The sequence below is a fragment of the Paramisgurnus dabryanus genome, chromosome 13 (genome assembly GCF_030506205.2).
Source record: "Paramisgurnus dabryanus chromosome 13, PD_genome_1.1, whole genome shotgun sequence".
Lineage (NCBI taxonomy): Eukaryota > Metazoa > Chordata > Actinopteri > Cypriniformes > Cobitidae > Paramisgurnus > Paramisgurnus dabryanus.
Window position 1 is genome coordinate 15726549 of NC_133349.1, and position 12907 is coordinate 15739455.

Sequence of the window (12907 nt, forward strand, 5' to 3'; positions counted from 1 at the left end):
TATGTCCACTGTTTTTTTTATTGTTTTACAGATATTCACAAAGACATTTGAGGCATAAGGAGTAAGTTTTAATAATAATAAAAAAGTAAAGAATAATAAATAAAGCCGATATGGCTATATGTTAATAGTGTCGGATGCATTTGTGACCCTTCCTGCAAAACCCCAGCTGAGGTTTTTTTTGTGATTTACTGTTTTCTATTAAATCATCTTACATAATGTAAAGAACATTCTGTGAATAACATATAACCTAAATATAACCTTGATATCTTTAATAATGACTATTTAGTAAGGTCATGTCAAAGATTGAAATCAAAAACTGGTGATCTTAAAATAATTTCAACTGAATATTAGATTATATATATATATTTCATTTTTATAAGTGATTATTTCTGCAACTGAGCAACAGATTGTAGGCTATACAGTTAAATATTTTAATTAAACGACATTTCAAATATTAAAACATTTAAAACGTTTTTCTATTGCTTTCATAATAGTTAAAACTGCACTTTGTGATATATATATAAAAAATATGCTGTGAGACGAGAACAAAATTATTTTAACAATATGTCAATAGTCTTTTGGTAAGAACACGCATGCGTGAATTCTGCATCGCGCACGAAGATAAACACCAACATCAAATCTCTCTGATTCCCATGCGTTTAATGCGTGAACACTTAATGGCGTCTACTATCACGACGGAAAGGGTTAACGAAATCTCCAGATGGTCTCCGTCGCGTAATTAGCACAGTTTCACTTTCGAGGATCAAACGGTGAAAAAAAAGTGGGGGTCTTATTTTGATAGCACGTTATTAGGAGCGCCTGGAGCTCGCAGGCATTCTTTGGCTCAGTGCGTGTTTTACAGAGACGTGAACCAGCGCCAAGGTCTTTTCCCAGGCCTCAGACAGGTGGACAGCTGCCGCGTGAATAGGCGCTAACACTGAAGTGCTTAATTGCGCTTTATAATCACCAAAATGAAGAATACTAACTGCACGTGATCGGCCATTTACATACTTGATTTGTTTGTTTTATTTGTAATGAATCTTTAACATTAGTTGCGCACTCGATATTAAAATCCACGTGGTTTATTCGCAGACTTAATTATTTGTGCAGTATGTTTTAATGGTGATTCTATACAGAATATTTGCGCGAGTTTTAAATATAAAACATTGCAATTAAGCCCCTGTTGTTTGCGAGTATTCCTGTAGCTCAACTGTGAGAGCATTCTTAGCAGCGTAATGGTTGTGTGATCGATTCCCATTGTTCGATTCCACACTTATTAAAAACATTAAAACATATAAATGAATACACCGTAAATAGTCTTTAATAAAATCATCTGCCAACTATGTAAAAAAAACAACAACAATTATGCATCTTCATGTCAGTAAACTCTATGTCCTGTCTCTCTCAGTGGGTCAGTGGGAGTGTGTGTTAAGTGGAAAGTGCTGTGTGAGCATTTAAAGCCTGTCTGTTTGGGGAGAGTGCTTGTTTTTAGCTCACATTAACAGGATTACAGGCAGGTGCTCAGGGGCAACGGTCCCTTTCAACTGTAGTCCTCCTTCCAAACAGCACAACGGGAAAAATTTGAGAGAGAGGTAATGGATTACAAATTCAATGACACTATTACGTTTATTTAACATTTCTTTCAAGAAAAGGGCATCTATTTAAGATGCAACAATAAGCATTTTATTTTATTGCACTAGGTAATGCATTGTGTTAACAGTACAAATGTCATTGGTTTGATCCAAAGGGATACACACAAGCACAGCAATGCTAAAATGTAAATATTGCATTGTTTTGAATACAAGGATCAGCCAAATGCATAAAATGTGAAAGCTGTATTTGACGTACACTTTTCAGAAGAATAGCTTAAATTCTACAATATTGGCTTTAATAAAGATGAATGGAAGCTGTTCTGGTGCGGAAGTCTCCTGTCAGCAAAGATTGGTGCTTATGTGAGATTTAGATATTCTCTGCTTTGGCAAGTGAAGGTGTTTTAATCTGAATGAAACTAGACTAGACTACAACAGAATCTGTCCCACACTGGAGCTTACACCTGCTTCCGCCACTGGCAGCAAAGTTCAAGAGGTTCATTAATTAAAAAGCAGAGCAAGAACGAAATGAACAACCAGTCAATCAGAACAACAAATTGTAAAAAGCAAAACACCGAGAAATAGTAATAATATCTACTTAGAAAATATCAAATATCGTTAAGCTTGCACAACTGAATTTAAATGTCATATTCCTGTGGTGATTAAGGGATTTTCGGTCTTACAAGCCCTCCCTCAGGGACCATTATATTCATAGAGACCAACAAAGGGACTGACAAAGTACTTTAGGGAAAGAGGATTGCCGGACACAGAGGGGAAAAAAGCCCTTTACCGACCCCCCTTGGCCAACCGCATCCACACTCATGCTTGACGTTGTAGGAGGCGTGAACCTGGTCAAAGGTCAGTCCAGGTCAAGTGGGGTGAGGCCATCATAGAGTCTTAATTGAGTTGGTGTCGTTGAATGAGGATGTGACAGTGAAGGGGTCATATCTGCTGATTGAGAGGGTCACTCAGGAGAAGTGTGCGTGCGTGTGTGGATTTGTCTTAGGCCACATAGACCATGATCAAGACAATGCCATAAAACACTGGTCAGAAATCCCGGACAAAATCCATTTCCTAAAAAAGTCAAACTTTGATATAGTCTGACCAGTTTATTAGTGTACCTGTAGTTGAACTAGTACAGCATTACAATAGCATATTAAAGTGTACTGAATTTGTCCCATTTCCAAATAAACTCCAAATGTTAATTTTTTTCACACTGGTTTGTAAAGACATTGTAAGATATTGAATTCACTTAGAAGATTCATTATCCATTTCAGGTTCAATATCAGGCAACAAAGATAGAGCGACTTCAAAATCGAGAAAGATGTTCAATTATTCAGCTTGGGAAGATTCACGTGGGTTTGGACGGTGCTGTGCGTTTTGCAATAAGGATTAATTCTTTCCTATTTACTTCTCTCCCCTACATCCCTTAAGCAAATTCACTCAATGCTGTTTTATCAGATGCCAATTTGCATGAGGGGAACAAGCAACACTTGCAGCTGCACCACACATATAGGCATATTCATAAAACCTTATGTTTAAACCCCCAGGGACAAACACACAAAAATTAAATATACCCCTTTAACATATAATACTTTCAAATCATGGACAAAGAGTGACACACACCAGCAAATCACGGATATATAAATCAATTCATTCGCTGTCTCTTTCTCACACACATGCCATGGTACGCACCCCCCCTGCATCTTCTCATCGTAATTAAAACAGGAGGTGTCTCCACAATGCCCTTTTGTCTTAGTGTAGTGTGCTGAAAGAAAGGAGTCCAGTAGCTGCATATTAATAAGGCTGGGTGTCCCCGGATGGGCTTCACGAGAAGAGGAAATGAAAAACACTGGCACTATTTTTCCTCCTCCTACGCTCGTGGAAGGATACATCATGTGCCAAATCACCTCCGGCCACATGGGCTGCCAGTGGGGAAATGAGCACCATACATTGAGGGAATGAGTAAGATGTATTACTGGGCTGCTAGTGTGTGTGTTTGGGTTGCAGTGACTGGATGAGTGATTTACGGGCATCTTTTAGACACTAGGTGGCGTCACAGAGCTTGTATTTGTCGACAGTAGCTTCACTGCTTTGTTTGCTATATACAGTACACCACACATCTGAAGATTGCTTGAGATTGTATAGTCCTAGGTGCTGCGTCTGTTAAATAAAAATATACAAAGATTAAAAAAAGTAACTTTATAATGGATATTGTTCTGGAATACATTAAAAGGCAAATCAAATGATAAATTGGATTTTATAAGTGAATTTTTTTTTTTTTAGAAAGATCTTTAATATTGACAGAGTAAGGTCATGTCAAAGACTGAAATCAATGTGAAATCAATGAATACAATTATCATTAATGCTCATTAATTCGATTATGAGACTTAAGTCTGGATTTCACAAACAGGGTCACATATATGTATTTCTGGATAGGCATGTGATTTGTTTTCATAGACTAATAAAAATGACCTTGCTTTCTGCACCGATAACACACACAAACTTCCAGAAATGCTGTATAATAAGCAACAAGAACTGCATGTATTCAGTACAGCACACACATACAGTACACAAACATCCAACAATGCTGTGAAATTGTTTCTTTTCAGCTTGTAGACACATAAAGAGAACACAAACACTTGCAAGCATACCTCCAATGTTACCATGCACCTCACACACTCTCTCTCACACGCACGCACACATACACACTCTCTCACAAAGCTACTTCCTGAGGAGGCATTTTTAAGGCTGAGAGGTTGGATGTCTATGTTTGGCTCTCAGTTCTAAGCTCCCTGTGTGAGTGTGTGAGGGGCCTGTATATGAGCAAACTGCCGCCTACTCCGGCCATGACCCACAATCCCTCACAATGCCCCCATTCTCTGGACTGAAAGGCTCCATCAGCCGTAGAGGCCAGCGCTCTATAAGACGCCTCCCAGGATGGCATACAGAGAGGGGCATCGCTGCCAGGAAACCATGGGTCTGCCAGAAAGAGCCAGCAAAGGTGATGGCTAGAGAAAGAGAGAGCGGAGAGATGCTTGCCAAGAGATGCCAAGTGTTTTGTATATGCCAATGCTACTCAAAGCTCATTAGCCTGAGTCTTTGTGCCACACCGCTCTCTGCTGTGAAGGGTTGTCCAACTCGCTTTAGCCCAGACGGCAGCATCACATACCGGATTTCGGTAGATCAGTCTGGATGTGAAAGTTGGATCTGAAAGTCTTGTAGTTTCTCCAAAACACATTTTAAAATTCAAAGAATATATTCTTATGCTTATTTATGTGTAGACCTATCTAATAAAATTCTTTGTATCTAACTCTGATTGTGACTAATAAACTTTAACTGCAAATCATGTAATTAGAAACTAATACAAAATTTTAAAAACAATGAAAAATATCAAAATTTAATGTTTAGTACTTTTACTGTTTTAGTCTCATGGCTCCAAGGGGTCAAGACCGTTTTCTCTACCAGGCTCTAATAAAAAGTGTCCTGGTGAAATCTCTCTGTGAAAAGGCACAGGTCAGGGACCGTTACGGACATTGAAGGGGCAGGACAACCTGACAGGGGGTCATAGGGGGTCCAGGTGGGGCATTAATCTTGTAAAGGATTAATCTAATAATCTAGTGATCCAATGATGAATCAAACTGCAGAGCTGGGTCTGAATTGCTGCAGCTCCAATTAACTCCAAGGGAGGGAAAGGCTGATGGACAAGTCTATTATTGGCATCTGAGAGACACTGTGAAAACTGAAAGAAATCAAAGGAAAAGTGTTCTGGAGAATAACGCCCATGCGGTGTGAATACACAGAACATGCATGACTGCCTCAATTGTCCCCTTTAACGTTTTTCTCCCAATACCGCTAAGATATATCACAAACAATCTAATGGAAGGGTGGTCAGCCGTTTGCGTGTACTGTTTGTTCAATTTCAGGATAAAAGTGATGTTGAACAAAAGCTCTGAGATTCATATAAAATTATATTAAAATATTTATATGCATTTACATCACACAGTTCTTTTGTAAAAAAAATGTGCCAATTGAATACTGCTATTAAAAATGCTTTCTTTAACACCAAGCTAGGCATTGATGACAAAATCTAGTTGTTCATGACTTTTGCTTGCTCAGCTCAGAGACTAAAATTGGGGGAAATCCAGCTGGGTCTTTATTTGAATTTAATGAACCAATAATTGCTAAGCAGAGTTACTGGAGCTGGCTTAGCAATATAAAAACCCTTTGGTTTATATTTTACATTTTCATTAAAATTAATAATAGATTTTAAAATGACACACTTATTAGTAAAAATAATAAGAAATTATTTCTTAAGATTAATTCAATAGACCAATAGAACATAATCAGTTTTCTTTTGTGAATAAGAGTTCCTACAATTGTAAAACTGACCGTATAGCATTGTATTGCTGACATTGACCTGTTGTTAAGACTTGAGAGCAGGCCATCAGCCCATAGACCCATATTTTAGAGGAGAGGACCCTGAACTCTGACCCTCAGCTAATTGGAGGCTTGACCCTGTTAGGCTAGGACAAGCAGGTCACAAGGATAGTGGGGCGTGTTAAGGGAGGGATATGCCCCAGGGGCATACCCTAGGGACGCCTGCTTATGTTTAACATCTACCTTATGACTGATTAAGGATATATCCATCCCACTGTGAGGTTAAACCAACATTCATATATCAGTTTATTCATTGCTTCCCCAAAGTCGCTCACGAATAGGTCTGCTTAATCTAAAACCACCAGATTTTGATTATGATCAGAATTGGATTATGAAACAATAAATCTGTTAGAAATGTATTTCTTGTAGAATAGTGCTAAACCTCCCCACATAAAAAATACAGTAGTGTATTATAGTATTAACTATAGGAACTAGTACATTGTAAAATACGATAAAATGTAATTATTGATAAACTATTTTGCATTATAAACTATTATAAATAGTAAATTGATAAATGCCATTAAATGGTGTAGTTTACTTTATAAAACTTTAATAAAGATAATATTTATTAAGAATTTTACAGTTTAGGCTACTGCAGCATTTTTTCATGCATGTCCTATATTTTGTCTGTGTTTGTGTCAGAGTTTGCTGTTAAAACCTTCTGAAAAAGTGAATATTTAAGCTTGAGTGTTCATGATCCTGTGATGTTTATTGGCAGAGGCACGCTATAATCCCTAATCTTATTATTTTGGCCTAACACTCTTTGCTCACAGCTACTACTGAGTAACTCATTCTTTTTTAAACAGTGTAAAGAAACAACAAGATGCCAGCTGTTTATATGAGCGTACAATCTGTGAAATAAGGATGACTCCTTATAAAATAATATTAATTAATATTAATAAGGTGACGTTTGCATCAGTAGCACTTGCTGTAAGCAGGAAAAGGAGCGCGAGGCATATTTGATTTGCCCTTAAGGCTACTCATTGGTTGAGTTCATTGCAAAAGCGAAAGCTTTGCTGGGTCTTTACTCTGTGCTCGTAGCCAAATTAGACATTTTTACAGTATATGAATTAGACAAATAAGGCATATAGGCAAATTCGGATATTTCTAAAAGTCAGTCATAATGGTTGCTACGCGCCCCTGGCTGTTTGTTTATGGGTTCCCACGATTCCAATTGCCTAGTCTCATCCCTTTATCAGTTGTCATTTCTTATTAGCCACCCTTTAGCTGACGAGTACCCAGAAAACGTGTAAACCCACGCGTTCTGGATCGTACCGTAATGTTTCCCTTTAAGAAGCATATCTACATCCCTCCTTATGAAAAATATTTCAAGTCAAAAAGTGTTCAGGCGTAGCCTATACTGTTCATCATGTTTTATATGTTTATTTAAGCATCTATATAATTTTCTATTGACAAATATTTTTAACAAAAAAGAGAAAGATGCTATTTAACAGTCACGTTTTATGAAAATTTAGCTATCATCAAATTTATTTAAAAGGTAATAGCACAGATGAATTTCCTGACATTTTAAAAACTAAATGGAGTAGCCTACAAAAAATTATAGCTGCCTCTTGGTTGCATTCAAACATTAAATGCTTAAATGCTTAATTTTTGCTTTGGAAATATTATTTATTGTTTATAGTATAGAATACAAAACATTACTTTAGAATTTGTAACTCCACAGCTTAGGTAATTTAAATATTTAAGGGCGCATAAATAAATATGATTTTAACACATAATAAATATTGACTGTAGCCTACCATCCAACCTCAACGAATAGGCTATAATAACGAAAAAAGTGTGTTTTTGCGTTTTAATTACTCAGAAATGAGTTTGCATTCCTCTCCCTTTCGGAATCTTTCATTTGTCTTTAGAAAATCACTGGTTTTGTTTCGGTTACTCTGATTGGTTGGAACCAATATCAGCGGGACGGTGAATGATCTCATTGCCTTCATTTATTATTTTCCGGTTTCTAATTGGGTCCTGCAGTGTATGGTATACACGCAGTCCACGTGAAGAGCCGCACTAAACAAAAGGCGCATACTTCGATGCGAGGGAAACTGTGAGAACTGGTAGGCTGTGTTTTAATCCCGTTGACCTTGTGTGTTGTTATTGAGGCTGACGTCACATAATTCCTCAGTGTAAAGAAATTAAGGACTCTAACACGCGCACTAATGAGGGCGCCCCTCTTTCTTTCTTTCTAAATACAGGCGTGATGGAGGTTCACACTATAAACTTACAATGATGTCTGAATTCCGAAATCGAAGAAAACAGGGTGAAATACACCATAAACAAAAAAATATGTCTGGGTCAAAAATACGGACATTTTATAGGTTCATTTTTAAACCAAATGTTGGCTTTGTTTTGGCTTAGTTTACAAAACCAAACAACAGAAAGCATTTTTTTTTTTAGATTGCAATTTTAAACTTATATTTAAACTTAAGACTTACTACCCTAAGTTATTTAAGAAAACAAGGGAGCTATTCAGTTTATGAAGACAAACCTGTTCAATCACTCATTTTACATGTAAGATATTCTTACAGCATTGAAAAGAATAAGAATAACCTTCAACTCAGAGACCACATAAAGTTGGTTATATAAGAGTCAGGTGGGATTCGTGGACCAGACACATTTTCACGGATTGTCACGTCAACTAAAGCATCAAAAACGGCTTAAAATTGATTGTGGGATGTCTCATGAAAATAATTATGCGTTTAGCAGCTGTAATTAAGCTTGTGCTAAAACATTTCTTACACGTTTAAAAAAAGCACATATGATTCACAAAGGGAATAAGAAAAATGTGAGACATTAGACATGTGTGGCATTTCCTCGTCCAAACAGTTTCTTAGCTATTACAGCTTAATTACCATACAGTTTAGACTAATGGGTTTCCATTTTCATCGAGTTGGCACCAAGTCAGCAAGAATTCTACATTCACTATCATTATTAGATAATGATTATGCGTTGGCCTGCAATGACAGGTTGGCTAGTGCACACAATAAATAAAATAAGCCTATTGATCTTTATTGGTTATGTGGAGTGTCTTGGCATATATATGTCCTTGATGTATTTGCTTGTGTCTATAAACTTTATACATGTGTATCTGTAAAATAGCTGCTGTGGTCAGTTGTGTAAACGTTGCTTTTCTCTTTTGTACATGAAACTAGAAAAGAGAGTAAATTGATATTTTTCTTTAATTTAAAATATATGCATTTGAGCTTAATATTGTCTGTGATTCATAGCCATTGGATTATGGTCTCAATAATCTTTTATTCGTGTCTAGACGTCTTGGCTTTCTCACATTCTTTAATGTCTCTTAGCCTGTCACTGTTACTCCCCACCAGGCTAAACAATATTTCACTTTTGTCCATCCTTGAACCATCACATACCATCAGTCACCACCCACTTCCCAGAATTTTCATGGAGGACTGAACCCAGTGCCATCGGGGAGCCCCGGAGCTCCATGTCAGACAGAGCTGGGGTGCGCAATTATGCTAATTAGCATGAGAAAGCCACCCATCTTAGTGCACTTGTTTGACCTTTCACCCCTACCCATTGTGCTTCCCAGACAGAAAACTGGTGTGTATACAGACCGACACATAGTCGTGTTGTTCGCTGTCTACACTGGGTATGCATCCGTCTGAAAAACGGACACCATCGGACGTTAGTGTAAACTGAATGCTGCTACAAATAGTGCTCATGTACGCATAACCACATTACAGGTAAAGCCAAATCTCAGTCACTGCTTGCGCTTAAATTGTTGCGTACATAAGTCAATCCCAGTCCCGCCCACTGAGATAACACGTGCACATATGCACAAGGGGCAACACGCTCCCACACTCTTTCCCAGACAGTCTGGAGAACTCCATCTCATTTGCTTTTCTTCTGCTCTCCTCTCTGTCTGCGTCCTCTTTTCACTTCTGCGCTTTAATTAAGGGTTCCAGCCTCCTAAAAGTGTCACTGTGGAGTGGAGTTAGTGCTCGGGCCTTGTATGTTCCTGTCTGTGTTCCGCTTAATCCCAAGACCATATGTGATATATTAGAGACACCATTAAGAGCCACTCAGACTGATTCACAGGACCAAACTGGCATCCTGTGTTTATGGCATCATGGTAGAAAAAAACATTTCATATCAAATGTCACGTCAATCAATGTTAATGAACATAGCGTCATATCATTACATATCATGGGTGGCCTTTGTGAGAATACATCTGAAGGGTGGCATCTCCAACACAATTGTAATTTGAGGTGGCTAATTTGTATGTTTTCTACGATTTGGTTGGCATCTCTTATGAAAAGGCTTTTAATGCTATAGTCTGACTATATTACTTAAATACCTTTACTAATACCTGTGTTTCTTGGTAAATATTAATCTTGTGTCACCCAAGTGTAATTTTCCAATTCTGTTATCCCTTATTATGATTTCTGATTCCCTCTCAAACATCTATAATTGAAGATGTTTTATTTCTATGATGGAAGCACTGCTGAACTTAAAAATTAATTCATTTTTACGCTCATTCTGTTGGTTTTGACTGAGTTTGAGCAGTCACTGTTTAATCAGTAGATTTAGGTTTAATTCAAGTCCCTAAAGGATTATGACCATAGCTTCTCTCTGTGGTTGGAGCCATTTACTGTTTTGCAAAACCACTGCGAAGATGCTGAGGAAAAGATTCCCAACAGATGCTTTCTAGTTTCAATGCTCTAGGGCGCGGCATCCGTGGAAATTAAAGATATTTCAAACTATTTGAACAAATAACTAATAATCTTTATTCATAGTCACAGTTAGAATTACATTTAAAAAGTGAAAGTTGGATTTACTTAAAAAACAATTTAATGGTAACACTTAAAATGTTAACGTTTTTATCAACTTATATTTTCTTACTTTAATTTAAAATTTTATGGTGATTAAACTTTTAAGAATTACTTCAATTAGTAACACCTAAAAATTTAAGCATTTCCCACTTTAATTTTTCACTTGAAGTGGGAAAAAAATTCAGGTGTTATACCACTTAAAGAATTTTTTTAAGTTAATCAGTACTATGTATTAATATGCACCCTTTAGTACAAAGTGTACTTTTTGGGTACCACCCGAGTTACAACTTTTGTACACTGAAAAAAAAATATTAATTCAATTTATTCTTTTTTTAAGGTAAGTGGTTGAAATCAATTTATTTAAGCTACATTTAAACAAAAGTTTTTTTGTTTTGTTTATTTTTCTATTTTTTTTTGCGACCACTTACCTTAAAAAATTGAGTAAATTGAATCAATAATTTTTTCAGTGTACCTTGTCTTTATAAAGTAATGGTGGTAATGTTATTTATAATTTTTTATAAATATTGTAAAAAAATGGATTTTTATAGGCTGTACTAAAGGTCGGGTGGTCTTGGGTCCTTGAAAGGTTATCGGGGGGTGGCTGCACAGATATTCTGAAGGTAAAGTTTAATGACTGTGGTGGTGTGCTGAGTGTGTCATAAGATCTAACTGGGCATTGTTTTGGACTTGACTTGACTGACAACTTAAAGGGTTCATGCATGACTTTGGTTTCAACCTGAAGAGGTCATATGACCTGTGACCAGCACTTCTGCACAAGCTCACAGATTGACACATGCATTTACCTCTCACAGTTTTCTTATTCTCTGTTCCCAACACAAACTTGCACTGACAAGCAAGTCTTATTGTTTCTTGCCTTCACATTGACATTTCTCTGGGCACCATCCTACACAGAGAAGAAAACCTTGCATCTGTTTGCACTGGAGATGCCTGCCCATCAGTATAATACCTGCACAGCTGCTATCACCTTTTGAAACATTGTTGCATTGGTTAATCTAAATGTTTAAAACTGGATTCATTACTTGAATGTCCTACTTGGTCCAGAATATATGTACACAATATGCTTTTTCTTTAGTTCCTTTTATAGGATGCTGGATGAAGCATGCACATGTGTGAGTGGGGGCACGAATGTGCACCCTCATCTGCATGTTTGTGTTTGTCTGCATATATTTGTGTTCCTATGCGTGTATGTGATTGCAAGTGTTGTTCTCTGCTGCAGACCTCTCTCCTCTCTGAGTCAGTGCCATCAGTTGCTAAGGCAACCAGGAGGCAGCATGAAAGCTAGAGAGAGGTGGAGCATGGCACAAAGCCGACTCACAGCAGCTGTGGAACAGCACTGGGACGCTGTGCACGTTCTCCGGGTGTGTGTGAGACACTGGACCAGTGTGTGTGTGTGTGGTCCTGTTTATCACCACATAATAATACACTTAATCATATTTAGAAGAACAACATCTCTTCCTTCAAAATCCTTTGTGTGTTAAAATAGGCAGCGTACACCATGTTCACGTGTATAGGTGTACATAAATAGGGCTACATACAGCGATTAATGTTTTTTAAATTTGTGCAGTGAGCCCATATTGTTTAAAAACTACAGGCATCCTTCTGACTGTTTCTTTTATCTGTTAGTGACAGCTGACAGACCTGTATGTATGATGTGATTTGGCTTTGTGTTTATGTTGATATAATTATATTTCTAACTATGTTACGGTACAACTTGCAGGCTAAATCACAATAACACATAAATTAATATTAACTCATTTTAGCTATTGTACTGTATTCAGTATGTACACATATGTTGTGTTGGCATCACGCTGGAAAAAGCGTCAGTTTGTTTATGTGAACGTGTGTTTGTCTGTGTTAAGCCTCATTTAAATTTCCAGACAGTGAGAATGGCCTTGAACTTGACCTCAGGTCTTTTCTCTTGTTCCTCTCCTCCTTCTCACCCTTAAATCCTCATTGTTGAGTTGTCTACATTGACTCCTCTCTCTGGTCCTTCTTCATTCACACCAGCATGGCGGGCTGTGGTGACCTTGCCCTACTGCGTACGCC